Below are 14,559 nucleotides of genomic sequence, written 5' to 3'. Positions count from 1 at the left end.
ATGTATCAGCCAACTTTCCATGGAGGAGTCCTGCCCCTGGTAGGAGTAAAGCCCAGAAACCTAAGCTGGGCTGATAAGGAAGTGAAATGCCTCCTGACCAACAAATACATGTGTTGAGGACACTCTGCTTGGGGCTAAGTCAAAGAACTTACCAGAATAATTTTTATATTGTGCAATATTCACTTCTAACCCTGAGATGCTCACTGATTTACAAGCCAAACCTCAGTCCAGTGCTTAGCTGGAGCCTCCTCGTGACCACAGAGACTGGCATCCCCACATCTTCTCCAGGAGCTGCTAGGGGAGTCTTCTTTGCCCTTGCATGACTTTATGTTCTTCAAAAGTGCACTTTAGCGGGGTGGTGGCGGCACATACCTTTGATTCCAGCACTCAGGGGGCAGAGGCAGGTGGATCCCTATGAATTCAAGGCCACCTTGTCTACAGAGCTAGTTCCAGGACAGCTAAAGCTACACAGAGAAACCCTGTCTCAAAAAACGAAACAAAACAAAAACAACGAAAAAGTGCACTTTGATCAAAGGCTACAAGGATGTCTGCTGTCTGGGCTGCCACTGGTGGCCATGCAGGTGTCCAAAAGCCATGTTACAGCCAGAGCCATGTTGATTTAGGTGGCCTGTGCTGCCATTCAGGACCATGGTGTTGCTGAGGGCCATGTCTGGGTCTATAGCTCCCCAGACGCCAGGGCCTGAGTTGATGTCTGTGGCTCCTGTTGCAACCAAAGGCTATGTGGTTGCCCAGAGTCAGATCAACCACCTGGGACCATGTTGGTGCCCAAGGGCCATGCTGCATCCAGAACCATACAGACCTAAGTTGTATCTGGTGTCATGGTAATGTCTAGGCCAGGGCTGCAGCTGGGACCTTGTCTGGGTCTGTGGACCTATTGCAGCCAGGGTCTGTATTGATGTCCATGGCTCCTGTGGCCATGAGGGCCATTTGGATATGTGGGTCTGGACAGTCACCTATGGCCCTGTTGGTGTCCAACAGTCATGCTGCTACTGGGGCCATGCCAATCTGGGTGGTCTATACCACCCCCTGGGGCATGGTGACATCAAGACCTGAGCTGCTGCCTAGGATCATGTCTGGGTTCATGGTCCTACTGCAGCTGGGGTCTGTGTTCAAGTCTGTAGCCCATGTTGCCACCAGAAGCTGTATAGAGGCCTGGGGCCTGTGCCGAAATCTGTGGCCTGGTTGGAGTCTGGGGGCCATGCTGCAGCTAGGGCCATACAAACCTGGGTAGTCTATGCTACTACCTGGGACCATGGTGTTGTCTGGGAACAGGTTGCTGCTGAAGGACATGTCTGGGTCTGTGGTTCTGCTCCAGCTACAGTCTGTGTTGATGTTTGTGGCCCATGTTGCCTCATGGGATCATGGGAACCATGCATCAGAGAGCCATGCTGAGCTGGTCCTGTTCTTGCTGGCCCCAGGGAAGCTGCTCCAGCTGCCCTCCCATTCCTCCCTCCCCCTCGAGAGAGTTGCCCTCCCCCACTAGAGGTGCTGATCCTGATAGCATGGGGATAGGGGAGCTGGCTTTGCCCCTCCCTGAGGGGAACAGCACCAGTGGTCTGGACTGACTAGCTCAACTACTACCAAGGCCCACAACTGGGCCTGGGGTTGGCTCACCCTGACATCTACCCCATCTAGGACCTGCAGGAGCTCCTGAAGAGACTGGTCCTGTGGAATGACAACTGGGGCTCTAAGAGAAGTTTCAGTGAGGACCCAGTGATGAGGATGTGCCAGAAACCAGAAGCCTTGAACCAGATCACTGCAATGACCCATTTGCAAGTAAAACTAATTGGATGAAAGGATATAATGGGCCTCACACTGAGGCTCCCAATGCCACCAGGACAGATGAAGAGGTATTGGGAAGGCAGGAAAGATGGAGGAGGGTTTGTTGTTGTTGTTTGGCTCTTTTGTTTTTCTCTTTATGCTCGTTTGCTTGTTCTGATTTTTTTTTTTTAAATTTTTGTTTGAGGAGAGCTGCTTCACGGTGGGAGCTACTGTTGGGGTCTGAGGATATGGAGGAACTGGGAGGGGGGCGGGGTGAGCGGAACTGAGGTGCATGATGTGAAATTCCAGAAGGTTCAATGAAGAAATTATCTTAAAGAGGAAAAATGTACACTTTGGATCTGGAGGCTCACAGAGCTCCAGGGTAGCCTGGGCTACTTGTGTGATACATAGAGATCTCTCACCTCAACCAAACAAGGCACAAATATGGAACTGGATATAGAACTCACTAGGAAAGCATGTGCCTGAGATTTGATCCTTAGCAGTGAAGTTCTTTCTTGATTAAACAAACTGTAGTTGTCTCAACATGCATGTAAGAGATACCTAAGCGTAGTTGGCTTGGGGAAAGTAAAGGGGGGGGGCCAAGTGGATTAGTAGCTATGACCAAAATACCTGAGGGGCAAGGGTTTCATTTCAGCTCATGGTTTCAGAATGTTCAGTTCATGGTTGCCTGAATTCATGTGCTAGGGCAGAACAGCAAGACAGTGTGTCTTCACTTCATTGTGAACAGAAAGCAGAGAGAGAGAGAGAGAGAGAGAGAGAGAGAGAGAGAGAGAGAGACTAGCCATGTGCCCAGTGACCTACTTTCTCCAACTAGGCCCTACCTCTTAGCATTTCCAAAACCTTCCAAAATGTCGCCATCATCAAGAGACCAGTCATTTAATACATATATCTTTGGGGGGATGGGTGGGCACACATTTTATACTTGGACTATGAGGACAAATGACTGTTTTCTTAGGTTTCATAGGAAAATTAAACAGACAGGAGGGTGGTGGTCAACCAAGCTCAGTGGCTGCTCTGGAACCAGGCTTGCTGGATAAAATATCTCTGGGGTCATTAGCCAGGAAGGGATTCATTCTGGAAGAAATCAGGCCTATAGCCCGCTTGGCTGTGGCATGCCTGCTGAGAATTCTTCTCCACTAACTTACATTTTAATTAAAAAAGTCACCCTTCGGTGAAAATTGCAGAATTTTTGTACTTAAGAATCAATAAAATGTGCACAGTCTAAAATGAGATTAATAATGGCCAAACTGTCTATTTTGGGAGTAATTATTTATTCATCAAAGAAAACCAGCTGCTTAAAACTGTAGTCCATCATGACCGAACAAGACATTTCCACTTCAGTCCTGTTGTTAAAATTCCCTTCTATTGCTCTGTCTGCTGTTAAATATAAAAAGCAGGAAGGTTCATTCTCCACCTGCATACATTTTAAATAAGAATTTCAACATTATCTTGTCCATTTAAAATAATTGTATGAAAATGTGAAGAAATATGATCTTGTAAAAGCTGCAGTCTGACGCACCCAGGGAGTGAGGGAGAAAGAGCAGAGACGTTGTTATTTAAAATTCATGGAGCCTTGGCAAGATTGATGAGAGACAGTTCCTTTCTGGGACACTCATGAAGCCTGGGGCAAGAGGCTAAGGCTGGGAGGCCAGGCTCAGCCAAGGGTTCCAGGCCCAGCAAGTGCTCTGGGGAGGGGCACCCACTGTGTCAACTCATCCAGAGACGGGAGAGAGGGTGGTGGTCCTCCAGGATGCTGGCACTGCAAGGCTCTGGCTCAGACCAACCCTGGGAAAAAGGAAAGAGGGAGTGTTTCTATATGGGGTCTGGGTTAGACTTAGAGGCTGATTAGAGGCTGGGGCTGTGGAGCATTGAGAAGGAAGGAGGCTAAGGAGAGGAAGGGAGCTAGGGGGGTATCTACCAGGACTTCAGTTGTGTTTTAAATAATGTACCCCCCTATGGTTATTATTGCCAGCTCCCAGAGGGAAGAGAGGGTGTGAACTGAACTTGTTTTCCCCTTTAGTATCTGTGCACCCAGCCCTGGCCTTGTCATGAAGGCGAAGGACTGTTTCCCCGTCTATATTTCTGCCTCCCCGCTGCTCCTGTGATGGTGGCGATGGACTCACCTGGACTGAGCGGACACCTTTGTGTTCAGTTCTGTTGTTTTCTTTCTGGGTGACTTCATCATTGTAGCCAAGTCACAGGATTACCCAAGGGGCAGCTGGGAATGAATTCTGTCCAGAGGTTCTGGAAAAGCATTCATTTCCTGTTCTTTCCCAGCCCTTGGAAGATGCTGTGGATCTGGCCTTATGGTCCTTCCTCATCTTCAGAGCCAGTGTGAAGGGACTGGTGTTTCCCACATCTAATTGTGGGCACTTATAACCCTGTAGCAGGCTTTCTTGGATCACCAGCCCCCAAATCATGAGACTTATTATCAATTATGAATGTTTGGCCCTAGCTCAGGCCTGCTTCCAGCTAGATTTTAACTTAAATTAACCAATTTCTATTAATCTATGTGCTTCTTGGAGGCTTGTTTACCTCATCTATGTACTATCCATCCTGCCTTTGCTTCCTGCTTTTGCTTCCTCCGTGGCTGGCTGGCCACTGCCAGACAGACCTCCTCTGCCCAGTTACCAGTTGTTCAGCTTTTTATTAGCCCAGTCAGGTGCCTTAGGCAGTCAAGGTGAAACAGCAACACATCTTAACACAATTAAACAAACGCAGCATAAACAAAAGCAACACATCCTTACATAGTTAAACAATCACTCTGCAACACAATAAATATTAACATGTCTTTATTTAGTTAAACAAATATTCTACTCTACAATATAATCCTGAGGGCAATGCTCTTACTCCACACTCAGGACTTATTTATACCGGTAAAGAACTTCTAAGTCAGGGGTTCTTGACCTTCTTGATGCTGTAACCCTTCAATATAGTTAGTTCCTCCCGTTGTGGAGACCTGTAACCATAAAATTATTTTTGTTGATACTTCATAACTGTACTTTTGCTACTGATATGAACTGTAATGTAAATATTTGACATGTGATTTCCCCCAAGGGGTCACGACCCACAGGTTGAGAACCATTGTTCTAAGGTAATGCCACATTTGGACATAAGAGTATCTGAAAATTTGGGGTGGTTCATTATGATGCTTACATGGTGCCTGCCACTGTTTTCTGTTGCTGTGAGTGAACATAATCACTGGCTAAAACCAACCTGAGGAAGGAAAGGGATTGTTTCATGTTACAGGTTATAGTCCATTGTTGAAGGAAATCAGGGCAGGAGCTGAAGCAGAATGTGGAGGAGAAATCATGGAAGAAAGCTGCTTGCTCCCAGGCTTTCATGCAGCTACCTCTCTTAGACAGCGCAGACCCATCTGCCTAAGGATGGTACCGCCCACAGTGGGCTGAGCCCTTCTACATCAATTGGTAATCAAGAGAATACCCCACAGACATGACCACAGGCCAACCTGGTGGAGTTTCCTCAACTCAAGTTCCCTCTGCCCAGGTATGTCAAGTTGACAACCAAATGTAGCCATCACACTGACCATGGACAAGCCATTTTCGGCTTCACTTTCTTTTTTCTTCCTTTGCCTCCTCCCTCTCTTTCTCTGACTCCTCCTCCTTTTGAAACGGGGCTCCAGGCTGGCCGTGCACTTGAGGTCCTCCTGCTTCGCTCACCCTCAAGAGCGCTAACATTATAGGCTCAGGTCACCATTCCCATTCAGTTTCTGGGGCGTGGCATCCATCCATCCATCCATCCATCCATCCATCCATCCACCCACCCACCCACCCACCCACCCACCCACCCACCCACCCACCCATCTATCTATCTATCTATCTATCTATCTATCTATCTATCTATCTGTGGTTGTGGTTGTGTTTGTGAAGATCAGAGGATGATTGTGTGACTTGGTCCTGTCCTTTCACCATGAGGGTTCTGCAGATTCCACTCAGGTCATCAGGCTTGGTAGCATCCAGCTTTATCCACTGAACCATCTCACCAGCCCCAGTTTCTGTTTTAAAGTAGAACAGAACCACCTGGTGATGTTTTTAAAGGAGCTAAGGAGCTAGCACAATACATGTGCTTTGTGCATGTTCCTTACCAACAGACGGTATATTTGGTAGAGCTGAAGAAACTCAGCTACAAGTCTCTTCTGGCAGGGAGCAGGTATGGCTGAATTTTAAAGAAACTCCTTTTCTCCCCAGGCCAGTAGGTTTGCAGGAAGCTTGGTCCCCATTTTGCTGAAAACTCTGGAGTGGGATAAACTGAATTTTATGGAGTTACATAAGCAACGGCAGTGGGGGGCACTTTCATACACATTTTTTAGCTCAGGACAGAGCTCAAGAAAGAGCTTATACCACACATGTATAAGGAAGAGTCAGAACCCACAGCTGCTTGCACTTGTGAGTCAAGTGAGGGTGTGGCCTTGCCACTGGGGGAGAGGTCAACAGCCTGGACCAGTAGCCCAAGTACTGACTTTGTTAGTTTGTGGCTGGCCTTGAGTAGGTTGTTCCTGGATGTCACCTCTACTTTCCTAGTGGAAACTGGAGAGTGGAGACTGGTCCCATCCCTGGTCACTCAGTGTCTTTAAGATTCTGAACACAGATGAAGGCAGGAAAACTTAGTTTCCATAAGCACCTAGATAATTTGGGTGAAGACTGGAACTTGAGAACACCCTTAAAACAGTCATCACCTAAGGTCTGGGGACCTGGACCTACAACTATACTCTAATAGCACATATACTGATCCAGTATCCCAGCATGCCCATGACCAAGAGTGACCATAACATCACTTTTAGAGACAGTTAAAATATGGACACTTGAGCTCCATTGTCCATTTATGGGTTAAGCCTATGAATATGCATTTGAATAACCAGCTGCCCAGTGGCTCTGAGGTGCTATCAGATTTAAGCATCACAGCTCTGACCATAGTGTGGGGCTCATGAAAACAGGGCTTTCCACATGCCATCTGGACCCTTCTGTCTTCTGTGACCACAGAGAGCCTTTGCTGCCTCATCTCCCAGGCCTCTTTCTCAGGTCTGAATCAAGCAACGGTGTTCCCAGCCTTGCTACAGCCTCAGTCTCTCCAAAAGCTCCTGTCAGGAGAGAATTCTGCTACTGGGAGAGGAGCTCTTGGAATGAGGATACACTCAGTGTGACTGCCTCTGTATTTAGATGAGCTGCCACCTGTCTCCAACATGCCTGCGGCTGCCTGAGCATCCCTCATGCCCTCCCTGTCTTCCCTTTAAACTCTGTCATTTGTACAGCCTATTAACCTTTAACTTTATGACTACCCAAAGATGAAATACTGGCAGCATTTAAGCCTGAGAATACTCCAGACCTACCCTCTTAGTTTGCAGCAGGGTGAAGCACTTTCTTTTAAATCAGTCATTTTTAATATCAGTCACCAGGAAGCTACCCACAGAGAGTATTTTAGGCTCCATGCAGTGAGCTGATTCATGACAAATGACACTGCTGGATTCTACCTCCACACCTGCCCTAGAAACAGCAGTCCTTCCCTTATTCCTAGGAGGAAACCCTGTAGGTATCAGTAAGCCACCATTTCTAGCATCCCTGCTGTAGGCTCCTTTCGATCCCCAGGATCCAGTCCTTCTTCAAAGACTTCTGAAATACGCACTCTCCATTTTCAGAAACAGAGGTTCTAGAGGCTATAAAATTTGGCTAGGGTGACCTGGCTTTTTGAGTGACAGGCTCAAACTAAACTTTAAACCTGTATGACACCTAGTTTGAATTGTCAACATACTACCACCTAGAAGTACCTGGGAAGGGAGTCTCAATAAGGGATTGTCTGTATCAGGATGGTGTGTATAGGTTGTCTTGACTATGATTAATTGATATGGGAAGACCCAGTCCATGGTGGGTGGAACCATTCCTTAGGCAGGCAATTCTGGACCATATAAGTGCAGAGAATGAGCTGAGAACTAAGCACATGCATTCATCCTCTCTGATCTTGAATCCAGTACTGCCATTGTCATTTTTGACTGTGATTTGTCTAGCTGCTTCGAATTCCTGCTTTGACTTCCCTGCAAAGATGTACTGTAGTCTGGAATTGTGAACTAAAACAAACTCTTTCTTTTCTACTAAGTTACTTTTTGTCTGGGGTGTTTTATCACAGCAACAGAAATGGAACTAGGGCAGTCTGTTTGACTCCAAACTGTGTAGATGAGTCAGTGCCATGTGGGTTCATTGTTACGGGACCTGTTTGCTGGAGATCCGAGGGCTCACTGCAAATACAAGAGTGTGTACCAGTTTTAAAGAGAGCATGCCATAAAGCAGGCATGCAAAGTGCTAGGCCAGTGTAGTCAAGACTTTCTCTGGACTACCAACTCTGAATAATGACACAAAGAATTTTTTTAAAAAATTATTTTATGTGCATTGGTGTGAAGGTATCAGGTCCCCTGGAACTGGAGTTACAGGCAGTTGTGAGCTGCCATGTGGGTGCTGGGAATTGAATCCAGGTCCTCTGAAAGAACAACCAGTGCTCTCAACCACTGACCACCTCTCCAGCCCCAGCACAGAGACTTTTTATTAATTTTGAAAGCTTGGCCTTAGCTTAGTCTTGTTCCCAACTAGCTCTTAAAACTTAAATTAACCCACTCATGTTAATCCATGTTCTGCCACATGGCTCGTTACCTCTCCTCAGTAATGTGGATCCCATATCCTCTGTGTCTGACTGACAAATCCTGCCTCTCCTCAGAGTTCTTATCTCTTCCCAGAAGTCCCACCTATCTTCTGCCTAGCTATCAACCATTTAGCTCTTTATTAAACCAATCAGAAGGTGCCTTCACAGAGATACATCTTCACAATGTAAAAAAAGATTCTCCTACAACAGGCCAGAGAGTTTTGAGGTCTTAATTGCCACTCCGTGAAGGGTTACCAGTCATCCCAGCTCGCTCACCCTGTATGTACTAACAGAGTTACAGGCAAACAGGAATTAACGGGTCAACTTGTTTTCCAGTGTCACACTCTTTCTGAGCTTCAGAGGGCACAGTGCTTCCTGCACCTGGAATTCTGAATCAGACCAGAATATAATGATACCAGGGCCCTTTGGGGACTGATTACCCAAGAATCTGGGGAACATAAGAACTTTCTGAAGTTGACTTGGTCACTTCAGTGTTATTTTTACCTGCACTCATGTGTGTGATGCCTCTGGAGACTAGAAGAGGGCATTGTGATTGTAAGGATTCAGGCATTACACTGGCCTGCCCCTGTCACCTGGCAGAATGCACTCAGGCAGTACTCTGGTCAGCCCAGGGTTCCATGAGTACTAGTCTGCCGGCAGGTGTAAAGGACCCCTAAAAGTCAGACCCCTGCCCTCTTACGCTCTCTTTTGATCTTTCTCTTTTGCTTTCTCTCTCTGTCTCCTGCTTTCGGTTGGCCACCAGCTACCCACCTCTTCTTCTCTCCCCTCTTTCTCTCCCCCTCTCTCCTCTTTTGTTCCTGGTTCCTCTATGTCTCCTTCCCTCCCCCTCACCCCCTTTCTAAATAAACTCCTCATTCAAGCTCTATCTGCCTAGCGTGTTATTCCCTCCGCCTCGGTCACCCTCACCTGCTATGGAACCTGCTATGCTCTCCCACGTGGTCCCTTACCTTGGGACCCCACTGACCTGGGACCCTCACCCGGGACCACTGACCCCCACCCCTTCCCCACCTTTTTTTCTTATAACTGTTACTAAAGAACAACAGTGTTCCCAGAAACTGGAGTTACAGAAGGTTATAGCTGCTAAGTGGGTTCTGGGAGTTGAACCTAGGTCCTCTGAAAAAGCAGCCAGTGTTTCTAATTGATGAGCCATCTCTCTGGCCCTATGTCACTTTATCTGTCTGTCAGTCTGTTTATTTATTTATTTATTTATTTATTTTGAGACTGTGCCACACTATGTAGCTCTGGCTGTTCTGAAACTTGTTATGTAGACCAGGCTGACCTCAAGCTCACAGAGATCCACCTGAATCTGCCTCATGAATGCTGGAATTAAAGGTGTATGTTACCATGCCCTGCTTGGATCATTTAAAATATTTTTATTTACTATTATTGTGAGCATGTGCATGGTATGTATGTGCGCATACCAAAGTGCTGTTGTGAAGGTCAGAGGATATATATATATATATATATATATATATATATATATATATATAATTTGTTTTGTCAAGACAGGGTTTCTTTGTGTAGTCTTGGCTGTTCTGGAACTCTCTCCCTCTGAAGACCAGGATGGCCTGGAGCTCACAGAGATCCACCTTCTTCTGCCTCCCAAATGCTGGATTAAAGGCATGCACCATCACTGACCATCCCAAAGGACAACCTTGTAAAGCTCTCTCCTTTCACCTTTTCATGGGTTCCTAGGATTGAACCCAGGTTGTCAGGCTTATGTGGCAAACACCTTTACCAGCTGAGCCACTTTGCCAACCCTGGAAAGGTGACTAGAAATAAAGTCCTGGCATCCAAGAATAAGCAAAGACTTGGGGTGAAAAGTGCACACGTGAACTTATCTTTTTACCTTGCTTTAAATATTCATTGCACTGACCAGACAAACTGCAGAGCGACACAGCTTGTCTGTTGTATTGGTCCAGTGAGGGCTGGGGATTATCTGTTTACTCTGCTGTAAGCAGAGTAACTAGAATGGCGCCAGCCACTTGCGTAGGTTTTCAGTGACTTTGCTGGGTGAATAAATGAACAAACCAGAGACCTGGGCTGGTGGATTGGCTCTCCAGTGATTTGGGAGAGTAACATGAAATGGCCAGCAGACTAAAGGCAGAGCTGCGTGACTGCTAAGTGTCATCTAACCCTGGAAGGATACAAGGTCACCGATCAGGGTCAGTACACTACCGCTTCCAGAACACCGTCTCTAGCCTTGCCCACCAAGGTCCTAGACCCTTTGTAGCACGTCTCTCCCCTAGGACACAAGCCCCTGAAGCTGAATCTGGTCTCAGGTCAGCTTCTTGCAGAGCAGCAGAAATTACTTCTGTGTGCTGGCACCAGGTGCATACACAATAAGGCTGCTTCTGTTCGAAGTTAAAATCTACTAGAATGTCTGTCTCGGTGTACTCTGTCCTGTGGCAGAACTGTCCGGTCGGGGGTGGGGGCCATGCAAAGTGCTGACTACAATCCCATTGCCTGGCTCAGTGTGGCCACTTACACCATGCAGCTGTGGACAGAACTAGGACCTGCTCAGCTGGACCCAGAGTAAAGCAGGGGCAGACACCGTGGCTTGGTTCTGGTTCAGACATTAGGCCCAGCTGTGATATTTATAACTTTTTAACATTTATGTAAAAGTTTCTTTCTTGTTTTGGTCCCATTTTATGGCTAGTCTAAAGCCAGTCTGAAAGATAATGTATTGTGACTGTTATATTATTTATTTTCAAGCCAACTTATTGATTATTGTGTGGAGAAAATGACAAATGGTGTCTGTGCGAGGCACGGTCAGCAGGTTCTATTAAAGAAATGATAGTATTGCTCATGGATTGTTAAAAGCTCCAGTTTAGGATCTTTATAGGTTTATATCCATCACTATTTAATGATCAAATGATGAAAAATATGAGCTGTGGGGACAATTTTTTTTTTCTACAGGAGTTTTATGTTTAAGCATTTAGCAAAATATGATACTCCATTTTGGTCGGGGAGCGGGGTGGTAAGGGAACTCAGGAAGATTTGATTTCTCCATATTTAATAAATTATAATAATTAATACTATATATATTTAACCCAGTAGCAGTATTGTGAGAAAAGATGCTGCCAGGCTCCAAGTGAAACCACAAGCATCCAGCATCCAGGGCTCTTTCTGGGGCTAGAGCGCAAAACATGGCCCTTGTCAGAGCTGGTCTTCCCTGCTAGTTACACAGGGCTGGTAAAAAGTTCCTGGCCTGGTGGAAAATAGTGTCCTTAAGTGTAGAGTCATGACATCAGGGTCTGTACATAGCAAAGACAGAATTCCTATGAAACCCAAGGGAAGGCCTGGTGAGTGGGGATCTCTGGGGAGCTCAGGAAGGTGGTTACAGGTGACCGGGGATCAGGTGTAGCACCCAGTACTATGAGCTACAGCGCAAGAGTGTGCTGATCATGGGTACTGCCAACAGCCTGCCATTGGCTCAGGGCTCTGCAGGGGAAACAGGTGTTAGTTACATGCATGTGATCTCAGCACCGGGGAGGTTGAGGCAGGAGGATCTGGAGTTCCAGACAAGACAGTGCTTTAGTGTGAGATCCTGCTTCAAAAACAACTTTAAATGAAATTCAGGCACACAAAGGCATTGCTGTGGCAAAAGGCTGGAGTAGGCCAGGCCGAAACCCCTGTAATGTTTTTTCTGCCTTGGACTTCAACAGAACCACTGTTGGGAAGCCCAGGCCAGCAAGAAAAGTTGAGAGAGCAGGCCTCAGAGCACAGGCTTTTCCAGAGTCACCTGTGCCATGCCCTCTCTCCTGCTGCTCCTATGAAGGAACACCCCTTCCTGAAGGGTCTTCTTTTTTCTACAGATCTTGAATCCAGCTGTGAGGGTCAGGTGCTGATTAGGATGAAGTGTCCAGGCAAGAGCTGGCAGAGAAGGAATGAGATGTTTGCAGTATCTTCTGGCAGCAGAAGCTTATGATTAGTCACAAACATCTATTTTTTCTTGCATCCAATGCACTAATGAAACTCTGTTTCCCAGCATTCCTTGATGGTATCTGGGCCAAGCTAAGATATCTGTGACTGCCTGGGTTAGCTACAATCTTTTATAAAACTGCACTCAAACTAGCTCAAAAAAGGGGAGTGGATTTTCTGCTCAGTTAACAGGCAGGGTGTAGACACATCTGGCTTCAGGCATAGCAGATCCCAAGAGGAACATCTCTACCTCAACCCCTTCTCTAGCTAGATCCTTTCTCACAGATCTATATTTCATCTAGGTTGACAAGAGTCAATGCCTACTTACCCTCACGGCTAACAGGAATCTAAGTCCCATGATTGGCCCAGCATGGACCATGTGCTACTCCTGACCTAAACACAATGGCCAAACAGATGAGGCCTTGTGATTGGCCAGCCTATTACTTCTGGGGAGAGAGAGAAAGAGAGAGAGAGAGAGGCTGTACACATCAGTGGCCACTGCTGGGCAGTCTCCTGATGACTGACACTTCCTCACTTTTCAGATTTTTGTTGCTCTAGAAGGCACTTTGTGGACAGGAGTCAATTGATGTCCCAGTGGCAGTGGGATATCATGTAAGAAGGGGGCTTGTGCCCATATTTTTAGCTGTGCAGCCCAGACCAGGCCCTCACTCTCTTTGTTCTCCAAGTCTTATAATTTTTGTCATATGAGACTAATTATAACACATATGAGGGGGATATGGCATTCTGAAAAGAAATGCAATCCCATGTACCTTTCCTCTATAACATTTCCACCCTTAGGGGCTACACTGCCTGCATCCTTCCCCAAGAAGACCATCTACCCCCGTCCCATGTCATTGGACAGTGTGTCAGATTTCCTGCCGTGGAGTAGGTACCTAGGCAGCCTGACATGCCATAAGATTATGAGGGTCTTCCAGAGAGGGCTCTGTTCCATAGCCTGAGTGGCTGTTTCAAGTTTCACACACAGTGAAACTTGTTGGTTTTCTGCTCTTTACTCTTTGGGGGCCCACCATGGAGCTCCCAAATAAATATACAGAATCTTTTTTTTTTTTTTTTTGCCAAGCTGTGACTGTTTATTAACTGACCAGATTACAAAAACCACAGGCAGCACCTTAGTTCATCCATCTAATAAGCCTGTTTATCTGGTCTTCCCTGTTGCCAGCATCGCCACCTTCCACAAAGTGAGTGGTCTTTTTCTTCATCCCGCCCAGTGGAGAAGACAGTTTGAAAGGCCACAGGAAGTTGTTGGCTTCCTTGAAGGATTTTCCCACTGTGTAGATCTCATAGATCAGATCCTCCATGCAGATAATGCCGTATTTACCAAGGAATTGTCCTTCTAGGCAATTCTCTTCTTATTGATTTTGCCATAACCACACTTGTAGATGAGCTCATTTACTGACTTCAAGTTGGGGTACCCCCATGCAATGTATGGTTCCACAATCCTCAGCATGTTAATCGAAGCCTTGTTGAGCTTTACAAAGTTGCCATTGAAGATCTGACTAAGACAGAACAGCTGTAACACCTTGCAGACCTTTGGGCTCACACCATTGATACCTCGGATTCCGATGACAAATGCCAGCTGCAGGCAAGTAGAAGCTTCCGGCTTTCCTTGCCATCCTAGCCATGCGAATCTCTGTCCGGTACATATGCCTGTATTCCTTGTGATAATGTTTTGCCTTTTCATAGATGAGCTTCCTCCATGTCTTCAGTGCAAACTTTTTCCGAAAGTGCTTCACCTTCAGCTCCAAAGAAATTCCTTTGCTTTTTCTTAAGGGTTTCTGGCACAGCAGGAAACTTTTTCTTCTCTGGTGCGGCCTCCATGGCTCCTTCCAGTCGTTGGGGGGGGGCAGCAATATACAGACTCTTATTCTTACTTATGAATGTTTGGCCTTAGCTTATTTCTAGCCAGCGTTTCTTAAATTGTCCTGATTATCTTTTGCCTCTGGGATTTTGCCTTTCTCTATTCTATATACATTTCTTTAACTTTCTCTGTGGCTTGCTGTGTAGCTGTGTGGCTATGCCCTGGCATTCTCTTCCTTCTTCTCTTGCTCCTTGATCTTCTCTTCCAAGATTTCTTTTATTTTTTTCTCTCTGCCTGTCAGCCTTGCCTATCCTTTATCCTGGCTACCTATTGGAAATTCAGCTCTT

At 46.4% G+C, this 14,559-nt stretch overlaps 1 pseudogene; it reads right to left on the bottom strand.

Annotated features, from left to right (window-relative positions):
• Nucleotides 1–13,502: 13,502 nt before the first annotated feature.
• On the bottom strand, nt 13,503–14,232 carry LOC127227796 (60S ribosomal protein L7-like; annotated as a pseudogene).
• Between the last annotated feature and the right edge of the window lie 327 nt (nt 14,233–14,559).

This window comes from Phodopus roborovskii, unplaced genomic scaffold, assembly GCF_943737965.1.
Source record: "Phodopus roborovskii unplaced genomic scaffold, PHOROB, whole genome shotgun sequence".
NCBI classification, from domain to species: Eukaryota; Metazoa; Chordata; class Mammalia; order Rodentia; family Cricetidae; genus Phodopus; species Phodopus roborovskii.
The sequence above is the reverse complement of the archived record's forward strand: the minus strand, read 5'-3'. Positions and strand labels throughout refer to the sequence as shown.